Genomic DNA, 13,735 nt, shown 5'->3' on the forward strand with positions numbered 1-13,735 from the left:
TTATATGTAGAAAAAGGGGAGTTTTAGGCTTGGCAAATACTTTTAAATGCCAAGTTGGATTGGCAGTGAAACTGCACACACAGGCCTTGAAGTGGCAGGCCTGAGACAAGGTTAAGGAGCTACTTAAGTGGGTGGCACAATCAGTGCTGCAGGCCCACTAGTAGCATTTAATCTACAAGCCATGGGCACATATAGTGCACTTTACTAGGGACTTATAAGTAAATTCAGTAATCCAATTGGCCATGATCCAATGTTATCATGTTTAAAGGGAGAGAGCATATATACTTTAGCACTGGTTAGCAGTGGTAAAGTGTGCAGAGTCTTCAAACCAGCAAAAATAGTATCTAAAAAGTCGGGGGAGGCAGGCAAAAAGTTAGGGGTGACCCCCCAAAGGCTGTCAGGTCTAAGAATCAATAATCAATGATAATCAATAACATTAATAATCAATGGAGTCAGTAATTAACACACCATGACCTTTCATTCCTGAATAACCACACTTTTTAGTTGAAGTTAGAATATTTATTTCCCTATATTAACAATGCTAATGTCAGGTAAAATAATCTCAAAATCAAATGATAAACATACAAAAACAACACTGGCTGTCCAAACCTGTGAAAGAAGCACAACGTAATCGAAGCTTGAACTACTACACATTCTGAGTTTACAGTGCAAGTTAATAACAAGAACAATTGTGCAAACGATATCACATACATTTAAATTCAGCAAAGAAATTCATCAAACATTATTTCCTATTGGCAGACTTTTCATTAGTAAGAATCCTTCTCTAGCATCAGATTAGCATCAGCATGTTGGGCTTCATGCAAAATTATTTAGTAAACAGAAATTTGAAAAACATCTTACTGTGGCCCTAGCAAAACAGTGTGGTTGGTACCTAAAAGGAAAAAGCAAATATACATAACAGACACATGGGTGCAATAATACCTCTCCTCAATTGGATCGGCAACCTAAGATAGTCTTTTTGCAATCAGGACCTCAGTCGATTCAGCAAGGCATCAGGATTCAGCATCAAAGTTCAGAAACACAAAGGCCCTCATTACAACATTGGCGTGTGTGGGCCGTGACATGGGAGCCGGCTCCAAATGGAGCCAGGCGGTGTTGCGGCTGTGCGACGGGTGCAGCTGCATCCATCGCGCTTTTCACTGTTTGCTGTGCAGACAGTCAAAAGCAGTGTGGGGCTGTGCCATGGGCCCCCTGCACTGCCCATGCCAAAGGCGACTCCCCTTCCCGCCAGCCTTTCCATGGCGGTTCCTACCGCCATGGAAAGGCGGGCGAGAAGGGGACTCGTAATCCCCTGGGCCTGGCAGGTTAAAACCGCCGGGACCACCGTGGCAGAAAACCGCCAGTCCTGGCGGTGCAACTGCGGCGCTTCCGCCGCGGTCGTAATCCGCGAGTTTGCACCGCCAGCCTGTTGGCGCTGCAACCTCAGACCGCCAGGGTTGTAATGAGGGCCAAGGTCTTTAAGCATTAAAGTTAAGCACGTCTCTTGTCAAGACGCACAAGAAAAATAATGACATTTCGGCCAGCAATAGAATGGGCAATGGGCAAATGCTGGTTTCTTCTCAGTGCAGGGAACTACTTTCTAAGTCCCTATTGGTCAAGGGATCGCATGTTCATACTTTGTCCAATAAAACTAAAACTTCAAATCTATGAGTTCTACTACTACTCTGTTCACATGACACTGATTGGTTTTTCCTGCAATGTCCTCATCATCCGGCTCGTCAGGTAACAATATTGTTGCAGCTTCTACTCTAGTCAGTATCTCCATCCTCTCCTCCCGAGAAAGACACTCTTACAGACATTATACACATAATGTTACATTTAGCAAGAACCCCATGTTCTAGCAATCGGTTCTCATGAGAAAGACTTTTAGCTAGGTGCACATTTAAACAATACAATGGAAGATCACAATTTAACTCTCTAGGACAGCCATTTATTAAACGTTAAGAAATACAGCTTGACATGAGGCCGGGCAACTAGGCCAAGACCTTTGCTAAGTTAAGGCCTACAATTAATAAAGCTAATACATAATGCATAACCCTTGATATGACATATTACTACATTAGTTAAGCATATACTCAACATTTCATATTTATAAACTATTAAGTACACTTCGTGAACATTCACTCATTGTGATCACATTTTCAAATTTGTGCATTATTTTTCTACGTTATTATGTTTTCTACACAAATCCATTACTCATAATACATGAACTCTCGACAATGATTTTTATTAAAACACCTGTGCTATCAATCCCTCCTCTGATGACGAAGGCGGTCATTTTGACCGCGGCGGGCGGCGGTCGCCGCCCGCCAGGCGGTCACCGCCGAATGACCGCATTCTGGCTTTCCCGCTGGCCCGGCGGGTGACCGCCAAAAGGCCGCCTGCCGGCCCAGCGGGAAAGACCCAGCAACGATGAAGCCGGCTCCGAATGTAGCCGGCGGAGTTGCTGGAGTGCGACCATTGCAGTGGCACCCGTCGCGATTTTCAGTGTCTGCTAGGCAGACACTGAAAATCATGGTGGGGCCCTGTGAGGGGGACCCTGCACTGCCCATCCCAGGCCCCACGCCACCCGTTCCCGCCATCCTGTTCCTGGCGGTTTTTACCGCCAGGACCAGGATGGCGGGAAGGGGGTCGGAATCCACATGGCGGTGCTGCGCGCAGCGCCGCCATGGCGGATTCCTTGGGCCAGGGGTAAACCGCTGGTTGCCCTTTTCTGACCGCGGCTTTACCGCCGCGGTCAGAATGGCCCAGGAAGCACCGCCAGCCTGTTGGCAGTGCTTCCGCGGTCCCCGGCCCTGGCGGTCATGGACCGCCAGGGTCGGAATGACCCCCTAAATGTGTTATCACACTATCACCCACAAATTCTTTTTGCACCAGCTAAAATTCTGTCATTTCAATCCCTTCATACTTTTGTTCCCATTTTGAATTTTCCCTAAAAAACTTTTCCCTTTTCTTTTCTTCCCTCTTCTGATCATTCTTTGACCTTTTCAGGTTAATCCTTTTGGATAATTTACACAGTCCCCATATTCCAATTAGGCAAAGCACAATAATTAATATCACCTGCAAGATTTTCAATAGAATCCCATTCCAAATGTTGTTGAGCCAATTTCCCACTGAAGCGAAACCTTTGCCAACCTTCTCCGAAACACCTGGTTCTTTAAATTCTTTCAAATCAGCACTTTCATTAGTCAGATTAGTAATTAAGGCCCTGATTACAACACTGGTAGTGGTGTGAATTTGGCGGTAACACTGCCAACAGGGCAGCAGTAATTACCGCCAAATTATGACCATGCGGAAAGATCTCCGATAGACAAGCAATGTACCACACCAACCGCCTGGGCGGACACAACAGGCACCACGGCGGTAGCCGCCTACAGCCAGGCGAAAGTCAATGTTCCACCCACCATATGAAGACATATCAATCTACTACCTTTGCTGGGGCGGTACCAACAACATTTAAAGCCTGGCAGAAACAGACCACAGAAGGGAAATAACTCACCATTGGAGACACAGGTAACAACGACGCCGCCGTGGAGCCCGAGCTGCCCATGATCCTGTACATACTGCTCCACCACGATGACTGTGAGTACAGCCGCCTAGCACACAAGGGAGGGGGGGAACGACAGTGACACACACACGCACGCACCACACCGCCCCAACACCATGCACACAATCAGCTGCAATACTAAAACATTTTTACCCCGCAACTCGAATGAATCATGCAAGGACAAAACGATTTTGAAAAAGTTAATGTAATGAGAGCAACACATCTAGAAAATAATTTAGGCAAGAGAATAGATATATATATATTTACACAAAAAGTACATCTGTACAGCCCAGTCCACAATGTTCATAGGCCAAATGGCCACAGGCCAAAGTCCGAGGCCACACATGTCACCTGCATCAACACGGAGATAACACTGCAGGGGCATCAGTTGGTTAATAGGCAGGCACCTCAGGGGGACAAGGGCCTCGGGGGGCACCTCAGCCGGGTGATGGAACAAGACCACTGGTTCTGGAGGTGGCAACATACCCTGTGCTTGATCCTGGGGAGTTCAAGGCCACAGTCTCTTGAGTGGGTGACTTACCCAGTTGTCTGGAGGGGGCAACATGCCCTGTGCTTGGTCCTGGGGAGTGCAAGGCCACAGTCTCATGAGTGGGTGACTTTCCCACTTGCTCTGGAGGGGGCAACATGCCATGTGCTTGGTCCTGGGGAGTGCAAGGCCACAGTCTTTTCAGTGGGAGACTTGTCCACTTGCTCTGGAGGGGGCAACATGCCCTCTGCTTGGTCCTGGGGAGTGCAAGGCCATAGTAACTTGAGTGGGTGACTTGGCCACTTGCTCTGGATGGGGTAAAATGCCCTTTGCTTGGTCCTGGGGAGTGCAAGCCCACAGTCTCTCAGGTGGGTGTCATACCCACTGGATTTACATGGGGCAGGCCACACAGCAGCCCATGGAGGCAGGATTACATACCGTCCACCGGCGGTGAGGGCTGTTCAGTGGTGGTGGTGCTTCTGGTGGGAAGAGGCTCCTGCCCATCCCCTGCAGCCTCGGAATGCTGCCCACTGAAGGTGGTGGTGCTGCTGGTGGGGGGAGGCTCCTGCCCATCCCCTGCAGCCTCGGACGGCTGCACAACCATGGTTGGTGGTGGGGGCTCTGTCACAGTTCCTGCCCCAGGCCCCTTGCTCTTCCTGCCTGTTGGTGCAGGCTCCTTGCTCTTCCTGGCAGCTGGGGCAGGCTCCTTTACCTTCTTAGCAGCTGCTGGGGCAGGCTCCTTGCTTTTACTGGCAGCTGGGGCAGGCTCCTTTACCTTCTTAGCAGCTGCTGGAGCAGGCTGCTTGCTCTTTCTGGTAGCTGAGACAGACTCCTTTACCTTCTTACCTGCTAGTGCAGACTCCTTGGTCTTTCTGGCAGCTGGGGCAGGCTCCTTTCCCTTGAGGCTACCTGGTGCAGGCTCTTTCACCTTCAGGACATGTGGCCTGGATCCTTTTTTACCACGAGTGGGTGTGGTGACGACTGGGCCCGTGGACTTGGTGCCTGAGGTGCTTGGCTGGGTTCTTCCCACCCTAGCCATACGTGCAGGATGGGGGGGAAGGGTATGGACGAGGTCAATGGTGGATAGAAACAGTTTTTTGGGGACATTGGGGCGGGAAGAGGGAGAAGGAATGGGAGTAGAGGAAGAGGGAGTGGTTGTTAGAGGTGTCTGTCTGCTGATTTTGGGTGCAGGTACATGGCCTGGATGCTGTAGTGAGGTGGATGGCTGTTGGGTGTCTGAGTGCTTGCGTTTGTGTACCTTAGGAGGTGGGGGACAGACATAGTGGGAGAGGATACAGGGGACTTGTGCATGGCTGTTGTAGAGGTGTCTGCCAGTGAGGTGTGTGTTCTGCTGGGTGTGGTGCTGATGATGGTAGTGGATGATGATATAGTGCATGCAGGTGTGAGTGTAGACGGAACTGGGAGGGAGGTGGAGGAGGAGGAGGAGGGGGAGACAGTGGAAATAGTGGATGTTGGTGTGTCTGCCTCTGGATGGTGTTTGTGTGAGTGCCTGTGGGATGAAGTGTGGTGCTTGTGTTTGCCTGTACCACTCTTGTGTGTTGTCTTGTGTGCATGCTCATCTGCCTGTGTGCTTGGGATAAGTTGGGGTTGAGGAGAATGGGAGTGGGAAGAGGAAGTTGGAGGGGGGAGGGTAGAAACAGAGACAATGGCTGCCATCAGAGAGGAAGCCAGAGCCTGAATTGATCTCTGTTGGGCCGCCAATTGAGTGTGAATGCCCTCCAGAAATGCATTTGTCTGTTGCATCTGGGCTGCCAGCCCCTGGATGGCATTCACAATGATTGACTGCCCTACAGAGATGGATCTCAGGAGGTCAATAGCCTCCTCACTCAGGGCAGGGCCTGAGGTGCCTGGGGCGAAGGAGATGCTCTCCCTTTTGGGTGAGCGGGCACGGGCAACTCGCTGGGGGGCTGCTGGGAGGGCGGTGCTGGTACGGGGTGGTGGCTGTACCTGTAGCTAGGGTGGTCACAGAGGTGTCCGCCATCACCAGGGAGCTTCCATCAGAAGAGGTATCTGTGTCAGAACTGTCCCCTCCAGTCTCTGCTGTGATGCTCCTCTCACCCTCCATCCCACTGGTGCCCTCAGCGTCAGTGGCCTCCTGGGTCCTGTGGGATGCAGCTCCCTCCATCGCCGGTGGCTCTGCTCCTCCACCAGATGATGCTAATGCTCATAAGGACAGGGTGGCAAAACAAAAAGGGGGGAAGAGACAAAGAATACACTTGTTCAATGGCTGCACCAACACCACTGTTGGCGTACACAGCACACTCACACACAGGGAACAGCCCTGCGCAATATGCCATAGCAGAATAGTTATCAGCCAAGCCATGGGCATGGGCACACAACGCCAAATGCAGCACACCTGGGACCTGACCAGTAGTGGATGCCTATGAGCTAGGTACCAAGATCTTCCCTTCTGACCCTAGCCACCAGGTGACCTATGCTGCAATGTCAGGCCTGGCCTAGGGGCACCCACTGACACATATCCCCCACCCGGATACCACCCTACCAAGTGTAAGTTGTAATGATGGACACTGTACTCGTCCCTTTGTGGCTGCTGTGATGCCCTCCAGCGCCCATCCAGCTCAGGATAGGCCACTGCAAGTATGTGGGCCATCAGGGGACTCAGGGTTTGACGGGCACCCCTTCCTCATTGGGAGGCCATCCCCAGCTGGGCCTCTGCCATGTTCCCTGCCCAGCATCCCAGGTCGTCCCACCGTTTCTGACAGTGGGTGCTCCACCTGCTGTAGCCCCCAGGGTCCACACGTCCTTGACGATGGCACGCCAAATACCCTTCTTTTGATGGTCGCTGACCTGCAGAGGAAATACACACAGGAAAATAGATTTAGTCAAACAGTCCTGCCTGTTACACTTATGGCCCACCATACCCCCTCTCATCACCATTTACACACACATGGCCCAGCACACAACCAATACGCCACGCAGAGGACATCCACCCACCCCCCCCTTACACAATGCCTTCACACACAACTTCATGCATTCATGCCACACACATTCATGCCACATACATTGTGCCCACGGTGTACTCACCTGTTGGTCTGGATGCCCATACAGCAGTCTGTACTGGGGTAAGACCTCATCCACCAGTCTCTCCAACTCCGCCGAGGTGAAGGGTAGGGCCCTTTCCCCAGTCACACGGGTCATGGTAGGTTCCAGACACAGGTCACAGCAGCACATGCAGTATAGGTCCTCTCCTGTTGAAGATTAGTCACAAGTGAGGAATCAGATAGAAAATGGTGGTCACGTCGGCGGCGGTGCATACCGTCACCGCCGGCGTAGATCACCATTGGCCACTGTAACCCATAGGGCCCAATGTTATCCAATGAGGAGTTGCACGGCAGTTCCTGACAGCCTCCCGCAACTGCACACAACGTCCGCGGAATTAGCTCACTTTCATCTGTCCCTCCACACAGGACAGGCAGATGCCATTTCAGAGGGGGGCAGGCCCAGGATATTTGCTGCATCACTTGTGAATTAGGGCATACTGTACACATCACACTTACACATTACAAGTTAACAGCATGCTAAGTTTTGTTGTAGCCCCATTGTTCAGTTTGTGACCGGCTCCTCACTCTTTTGCCCCATAGCTTGGTACCGCTGCGGATGAATAGGAGATGAAGACATACCCCTATGTACAGACCCCTGGTGGACTTGGCAACAATGGAGGACAGGCACATTATCCTCACCTATAGACTGGACAGGGCCACAATCACAGAGCTGTGTGGCCAATTGGAGCATGACCTGACATCTGCTGTCCGTAACCCCACTGGGATCCCCCCTCTTGTGCAAGTTCTATCAGTGCTCCATTTCCTGGCAACAGGTTCTTTCCAAGTGACAGTGGGCGTGGCAGCAGGAATGTCATAGCCAAAGTTCAATAGTGCTAACAAGAGTGTTGTCTGCCCTGATAAACAGATTTGCAGCTAAATTGTATTTCCCCATGTTGAAGATTTGGCCACAATGAAGGCCGAGTTCTATGCAATGGGACATATCGCTAACATAATTGGGGCGATTGATGGAACACATATTGCATTCCCCCCCCCGTCAGAATGAGCAGATGTTCAGAAATCGGAAGAGTTTCCACTCTATGAATGTACAGATGGTGTGCTTGGTGGACCAGTACATCTCCCACGTCAATTCTAAGTATCTTGGGTCGGTGCATGATGCCTTTGTCCTGAGGAATAGCAGCATCCCAAATGTGATGGTCCAACTACAGAGGCACAGGGTGTGGCTAATAGGTGAGCCCTGGTTCCCGCCCAGTATATGTTGGTGTATGGTTATGGTCTGGGCCATATCGGATAGTGTGTGGCTAATTGTTGTCCCTGAATATTTGCAGGTGACTCTTGTTACCCCAACCTATCATGGCTGCTGACCCCTGTGAGGAATGCCTGGACAAGGGCAGACAAACGTTATAATGAGGCTCATGGATGAACCAGAAGGATAATAGAAAGGACCTTTGGCCTCCTGAAGGCCAGGTTCTGGTGCCTCCATCTAACAGGTGGAGCCCTGTGCTACTCACCCAGATAGTAGTGGCATGCTGCATGTTGCACAACCTTGCCCTGAGACGGCAAGTGCCTTTTCTGCAGGAGGAGGAGGCTGGAGATGTCCATGTGGCAGCAGCGGACCCTGTGGACAGTGAGGATGAGGAGGCAGAGGATGAGGACAACAGAACCTCAGTGATCAGACAATACTTCCAATGACACACAGGTAAGACAGTGTTCCTTCACATTTCAATTGAATTTGTTGGAATTGTGGCACTGGCATGCTGATATTTCCCACTTCTATGCCCACTTACTGTACCCTTTGGCAATTCATTTTGCAGATGTTGATGACCTAACACATGCTCCTTGTGTGATCACTGCAGACAGCTACAGGTCATTTATCTATACTCATTTTCTGTACAGTTGAATTGCAATGTTTTTCCCTTTGTTAAATTTATACATACTTGAAAAATGTGACATACTCCAAACTTCTTTTTTTTGCAAGGGTGTTTATTGAAGTGCTGAAATTCTGAGGGGCAAGTGCAATGGGATAGGGTGATGATGAAGGAAAGTCCAGGGTATTGTTCTAGTCTATCTGTAGCACAGATGCATTGTCCAAAGGGACATAGGAAGGGGAGCAATGGCAGTTCAAGGTGGACAGAGTGACTGAGTGGGACACAAGGGTGACAATCAGGAGAGTCTCATTTCCTGGCGGGGGTCTTGGCAACTGTCTCTGGATTCTGTCTGGATCACAGGGAACATTTGCAGGGTGGTTCTCTTTCTGTTGGGGAGTGGTGCTGGTGGCCTGTGAGTCCTGTGGCGGGGCCTCCTGGCCACTAGCGGCAGCGGAGGTGGAAGGCTGTTCAGATGTCGGGCTGGTGGCAGGGGTCCGCTGTTGTGTGACTGCCTCCCTCATAATATTGGCCATGTCTGCCAGCACCCCTGCTATGGGGATCAGGGTGTTGTTGATGGCCTGCAAGTCCTCCCTGATCCCCTGGTACTGTCCCTCCTGCAGCCGCCTGTTCTCCTGCACATTGTCCAGGATCTGGTCCATCGTGTCCTGGGAAAGTTAATATGCTCCCAGTATCTCTGCAAATGCCTCCTGGAGAGTCGGATCCCTGGGCCTGTCCTCCCCCTGGCGCACAGCAGTGTCCTGAACCATGTGCCCACTGCCACTGACCCCAGGTCCCTGATTGTCATGGGTTTGAGGTGTGGCCTGGGGTCCCTGCTGATTGACGTGTCCTGGGGACAGAGGTATGGGTCCGCTGGGTGGGTGCTGTGGTGGTGTTTCCTGATGGGGGAGGCTCTGTAGTGGTGTGTGACTGTGCCTGGGCAACCGGCTGTCCAGATGTCCCTGATGGTCCAGGTTGGTCATCCAGATCCTGAAGACCAGAGTTGCTATCATCACTGTGGGCCTCTTCTGTTGGGGGACTGGATATTGCTGGCACCTCCTGTCCACTGACATTGGCTGGGGTACCTGTGGGCATGTAAATGATGTGTTATGGATTCTCTGTTTGACATATAGTGCATCTGTGACTTGCCCTCTTTGGTTGTATTTGCCCTGGCAGCTTTCACTTGTGTATGTTGGTGTATGGCGGGATAGCTATTTTTCTATGGTGTGCATGCTTTAGTGATGAGTGTTCATGCAGGGCTGTGAGGGATGTCCTTGCATTGGTGAAGCATGCAAGGCTTGGCATTGGGATGAGTGAGATGTGATGGTGGGGTGTGTGGGTATTGGTGGGGTGATGGGAGTGAGAGTGAGGGTATGTGATGGCATGCAGGTAGGGGTATGATAGTAGTAAAGAGTTGACTTACCAGAGTCCAGTCCTCCTCCTTCCCCAGCCAGGCCCTCAGGATGCAGGATTGTCAAGACTTGCTCCTCCCATACTGTTAGTTGTGGGGGAGGATTGGGGTCCACAGCCAGCCCTCTGTACATCGAGTTGCTGTCTTGCTGCAATGGAACATACCTTCCCCCATAGGTCATTCTACCTCTTCCTGATGTCACCCCTAGTTCTTGGGTGCTGTCCCACGGCGTTGACCCTGTCCATGATTCTCCGCCATAGCTCCATCTTCCAAGCTATCAATATCTGCTGCACCTGTGCTCCTAATAGATGTGGCTCTACTCTGATGACTTCCTCCACCATGACCCGTAGCTCCTCCTCTTTGAATTGGGGGTGTCTTTGTGGTACCATGGGTGTTGTGTGAGGTGTGTAGGTGAGGGTGTATTGGGTAATGTGTTGGAGTGTGTGATGTGGGGTGTGTGAGTAGTGTATAGGTATGAGTAGTGTGTGGCTCTGGTTGTGTCTGTGTTCTTGCAGTCTCTCTCTGGTGGCAATTGTTTGCAATGGTAAAGGGTTGTGGGTAATGTGGGTGTGTGTTTTATAGTGGTGTGAGTGGGTGGGTGTGGTATGAGTATGGGTGTCAGGTGTGTGTTCTTTGAATTGTCCAATGTGGTGTTGTTTTATTTGCTTGTGTCTATTTTGAGCGCGGCGGTATGTACCGCTAATCTTTTACCGCTGTTGAATGTCCGCCGTGGTGATTCGTGGGTCATAATGTTGTGGGCGTTGTTCTGTTGGCGTAACGGTGTGGGTTTTGATACCGCCAGTTCATCACTGACCTTTGGGCCGGCGGATTTGTGTCTGTGGATGAATACTAACGGATTGGTGTATGTGTGTCATAATATGTTGAACAGATATCCACCACAGCGGCGGTAAGTTGGCGGCAGTCAGCGTGGCGGTAAGTGGGATTTACTGCCAATGTCCTAATGAGGGCCTAAGTCTCTAAATTCTTTACTATTATTAGGAATATATGAGCAACAATGCCTAGAATTAATTATTCTACAAACTCCACCATCCTTCACTAACAGAATGTCTAAAGCAAGATGATTCTGAAGAGTCATAGCTCTTTCAGCAGCTAATTCAGCATCTATCAGGAGTATGGCCCCTGCAAAATTTGTCTGCATGTTATCCACAATAGTATACAACTTTCGAATCTTAATCAAATTCAGAATAATTCACACTGAAGGAATCATTGCTCCAAATATATCTCCCACTATACCAAAAGGAGACTCCCTCCTTTGTCTCATGTGATGTAATTCAGTCACTTTCAGAAATTTCTTTAAATCATTAATTTGATAAATCTTTGGTAAAACGATCCCCAAGTAACATGTCCCATACAATCTTCTTGGAAGACGGTAAATAAGCATTTGGACAATAGATGTAATAAATCCCAGGCATAGCTGGGTCCTGTCCATTCAACATAAATGTCCACTTACTCTAAAACAAAAACAGATGTTTACATTCACTCGTTCCCACAAACAAAGTATCAGCGCGTGATTTAGGCTTATACATACAAAGTTTCCCTACTTGTTGCGCATCTAGAGCTAGTTTCCCTTGTGTTTTAATTGAACTATAAGCATAATCATTTCTGTAAGTCCTCTTCTCCAAGCCTTTTTCTAACTTCTCCTTCAACGCCTTTCTCCTGTCCCCTGTGTGATCTAAGAAGCTTTTCTCTGAAGGTGTAAGCAAGCATGTCAGATTATTCCTGTGAGCATAAATTGTGGCAAACATCAATGTAGGTTCAAAGAAACATCTAGTACTATGCCATTGCCCTTTGCTATTCTACTCAAATACCTAATTATAGAGACAAATGTAAACACCACATCGTGGTTGGAGTAAAAGTACTGGATGTACTCTTGGTTATACAATATTGTTAGTAGCAGACTACAGCTTATTCCATATGTTAGAGGCAGACTATGGTACGTAACTCCTTCCACAACTGATAAAGGAATCTGCGCACACACATAACAATTCCTTGCACTCATTGTCTCAACATACTCACTCAGCAAGCGATAGAAGACATTAGAAGAAAGTTCTCCTTGCGCATTAGTACCCTCATGCAAATACTTCTCATCTAACCTAAATCTCTCTATTTCTGTTAGTGCAGTAGTTGTTTCAAAAGCAGAAGTATGGGCGGCTTCAGCCTTATCAAGAACAGACATACCCACAATCAATACCACAAACAATATCCCACACATGATCACCAAACCAATACTCATATACTTACAGCGCCTAGTATTCCTACTCTGCTGGCTAATGTTATTCATGATCTGTAGAGAATCAGAAAACAGAAGAAAAATTTAGAAAAACTGCAGCAAAAAATCAAAAACAAGCTCTTCTTTCAGCAGTTATTTACAGCTTTCAGTCTCACTTCCAGGATCCCTTGTCAAAATCGGTAAGCAGCTTGTCAAAATCAGGTCTCAAAGTCAAATCAGGTTATCAAAGTCTTTTCCGGTTACTTTCAACAGTATCTTTCTCAAAAATGTTCTCTCACATTGTTTCAACAGCTCTATCAAAACAAAAAGACAAAGGGCCATATGTGCGAACACATTTTCCCATTGACACAGAATGAGAAAAACCCTTTGCTACATCTGGCCCAAAAATTCTTGCTGCCATTCACTTATAGTTGCAGACGCCCATTCAGGACCTGCGTATCTTCGACTTGCTATTCTCTTTCTTTTCAACTTTTGATCACCATTCAATTCTCCTTCACTTAGATCTTCTCTTCTTGTTGTATCTACTTCTTCCTCGATTGTTGTGCCAACAACCACTTCCTTTCCTTTTGCTTGTGACTCCGGCCAGTTATCTCCTCTTAGTGGACCCTTAGTCAATGTTCTTTTCAGAATCTAACTTGAAACATCTCCTTGCTCTATGGTGTTTTCTCTTAACGGACCTGCAACTGGTTCAGGAGGAGTAAGATCACAGTGACTTTGATCCACCTCAGCTCCTTTCCCCTTTCTGGCAATTGCTCTGTTTGTCTCTCAAGACCGTCTGCTTCTGGGAAAGCCCTCCTCTGACTAGGCTCTCCTGCTGCCTCAAATGAGATTGGCTCTCCATCACCCTCCTGGGGTCTTCTCCTTAGTCTCTCACAGGTCATGGATCGGTAGCAGTGTGGTAGCCTCCACCTGCTGAGAGAAAGAGCAAACCACATCAGCCAGACCTTTGCAGTATTCTAACATCATATCATCTGTAATGTTGACAAGTGCATTTGCAGGCAACCCTGGCAACCTCATGGTTTGGCCCATAAGGATCTCATGCGGCGACAATCCTGTCTTCCTGTCGGGTGTGTTTCTCATTGCCATCAGAACTAAAGGCCATGCGTCAGGCA

The sequence above is a fragment of the Pleurodeles waltl genome, chromosome 3_2 (assembly GCF_031143425.1).
Source record: "Pleurodeles waltl isolate 20211129_DDA chromosome 3_2, aPleWal1.hap1.20221129, whole genome shotgun sequence".
Taxonomy (NCBI): Eukaryota; Metazoa; Chordata; class Amphibia; order Caudata; family Salamandridae; genus Pleurodeles; species Pleurodeles waltl.